The 3,119-nt window shown below is 16.5% G+C and overlaps 1 pseudogene; it reads right to left on the bottom strand.

Annotated features, from left to right (window-relative positions):
• LOC116186069 overlaps positions 1-1,971 on the bottom strand; it is a 2,932-nt pseudogene extending 961 nt beyond the window's left edge.
• Between the last annotated feature and the right edge of the window lie 1,148 nt (positions 1,972-3,119).

Below are 3,119 nucleotides of genomic sequence, written 5' to 3' on the forward strand. Positions count from 1 at the left end.
TAAAAATTTATTTTCATATTATTTCGAGATTAATTTAAATTAGTATAGTAATATCAATGCTTACTGTTAAATTATGTGAAGTAGATGTATTAGCTTTAAAATAGTCAATTATGTTTAATAGTTTATACTCGTTACGTCTTCGTTGATCGTAATTTTATTTAGATGTATTGCTCCTGTATTGTTTAGATATCTATATAAATTAAAATTAGAAAATATTGAATAAAATATAAAGCAATATAAGTTAGATAATTTTGTATAATAAAAATTAATGATTTATAATTTATTCTATTCATTTCAAAAGCCTTATGTTCAAATATTTTATATGAATGTCAATATTAGCGATTTCTTAAATATTTATATCTTGATCAATAGAATCTAGAAAGGATGTTTCTTTTGAACAATGCACTTTAATTAATTTAGATATTAACAACAATAATCATATATTGTGAAACCCCATCTTTTTACTATAGATTTGCTATAATATTAATACATATCTATAATTTTATAAAACTATATCAAAACATATATAAAAAAAAATTATTAAAAAAAAATAAATAAAAAGATATAATTTATTAAAATATATTTTTGTTTTTACATTACATTTGAAGGCATGTATATTATGTAAAAAATCTTTTGAAAATTCATTTTCAATAATAATGAAAGGAATACTATGATCATTTATCTTTTGCACAGTAATATTCCACAATGCTCTAAATAAAGCTTATTGAATAGATTAAAAAATCATTAACTGTCTCATTTGAAATATAAGTGCAAAATAATAACAATATTTTTTATATCATTTTAAAATATATATTAATTTTTATTCTTACTAGCAATTTTAACCATTTTTATGGAATTATAACAATAATTCTATAACAGGAATTAAATTTTTTGTAATAAATGATGGAAACTTACTTGTTTGTTTCTAAAAATTTAATTCATTTGTTAAACATATATGAAAAATCACTTTATTCATCTTCTAATTCTATAGAAATTTGATATGTTTGTTGACTAGTTTCAATTGCATCTCTTTTCCATCCTAATGGAATTTTCATCTTTAGTACTTCATGATAAATATTCTCAATACAATTTTTAAGATTAAATTATGTAACTACAAATTCTTTTGAACAAAATTCACATTTGTTAATTCCTATTTCCTTTTTATAGAATGAATTTACATATATAAATATAAATTTTAATTTTTGTAAATCTGTAATAAATAATAATTATTTAATAATCAAGTATTTAATAATTTATTTAGTTATTAAGTAAATTAAATAAATCAAAATCTTTCAAAAAAGTAATTTAAAAAATTTAATATAAAATATATAATATTATGTAATAAATCCATATCTATGTCAGAATTTACGTATTCTAGAATTTTATGTTTGAATTTTTGTTTTCTTTTTATATTTAATTCCATTTCAAGCAAATTTCCTCCAATTATAGTTTTTTTATTTCTTTGAGCTATAATCTTGCTATCTTTTGTTTTATACAATATAAATTTCTTTTTCTTGTGATGAAATTTTCTACATAAAAGATTATAAAAAATGACTATAATCTAATTAAATTATTATAAAAATTATAGATTCAATATATATTTTAATATTACTTTAAAATTTATAAGACATATTTAATAAGACAAAAATCTTGTTTTGTTAATTTCTTATTAAATATTTTACAATATTGATATCTTGATATAATATTAAAAGTTACAAAATATTTTAATAATAAAATACATAAATATATAAATATAATCTTTTAGAGTAGTGATTACTTTAAACAAATAATCGAATTAAACTATTAAAAATTATCTAAAATTATATTAAAAAAAAATTATATAAACTCTTATTTTTCATTTTTCACATATTTTAAATTCGCTGCAATATTTTTTAAAAAACTGTTGAAAGTTTTACCATGTCATTGTTGTCGCTTTTGCCAATAAAACAAAAAAATAAATGCTTTTGACATATTGTATAAATTATTATAGATGTTGACTCTTTTTTTTTTTAATTGAATTTAATTTAATTTTTATAGTACTCATAGTCACTTGATATTTATTAATAATGCCATCTTCAATTAAAAGAAATTAATATTTTCGAATTCAAATTTTAAATTATTTTAAAATTTTGAAAAATTTATTAATAGCAAGATAAACTTTTATACATATGCATATATAAATAAAAATTTTGCGTAATTCTTAAATATTATTATTAATTAATTAAAAAAATAAAGTATAAAAATTATAATATATCATATAAAACCAAAAAATAAAAACATAATTAGCGGAACGCCATAGAAATAATGAGAATATACACTTCTTCATTGGCTGTAGAAATATGTAATATATATAATATAATATTTTACTTGAAAATTTATCAAAAATAAGTTAGATTTAGATTTATTTGTTTAGACAATCTTTCATTTTTACATTATAAATGATATAAGAGAATGAAGTAGTTGATAGAAGAAAAAAATTTGTATTTTATTTATTCAATATGTGTATTTATTCAATGTGTTTTAACCTAATTTGGTAACATTTTGATTTATATACAATTTTTTATATAAAACATATTTATTATTTTATTGCAGATATTTTTTTTCAAAAAATTGAATATGAATAATTTATGAATGAATGAAGAATGTTGTTTTGAATGTCATTTTATTAAATAATTTATTTGCATCTCTTTTTTATTCTTATAATAACTTTTAATCAATATATTTCATTATCATTAAAGAATGATTGAAAATATGAATTGTAAAAACATTCTGTTCTACTAAAAATATTTTTATATATTTTGTTTTTTTATGTGGTATCGTAATATTTTATATGATATATGATATATAATATTGAAAAGATATTAATTAATTATCTAATTTAATGTAAACTTATGTAAATTTGTTGTTGTTAAAATTTAATGTTAACTTATGTATTATTATGTAATATAAATTATAATAAATGTAATAAATTATTAATAAATTATAATTATGTAATAAATTATTAAATAGTAGATTTAATAATAATAGATAAAATAGTAAGATTAAATTCAAGATAGCATGATTTAAAAAAACAACATAGAAAACATTTGTTTTTTCTGAAATGGAATTAAATGTCAAAA

This window comes from Apis dorsata, unplaced genomic scaffold, assembly GCF_000469605.1.
Source record: "Apis dorsata unplaced genomic scaffold, Apis dorsata 1.3 scaffold_406, whole genome shotgun sequence".
Lineage (NCBI taxonomy): Eukaryota > Metazoa > Arthropoda > Insecta > Hymenoptera > Apidae > Apis > Apis dorsata.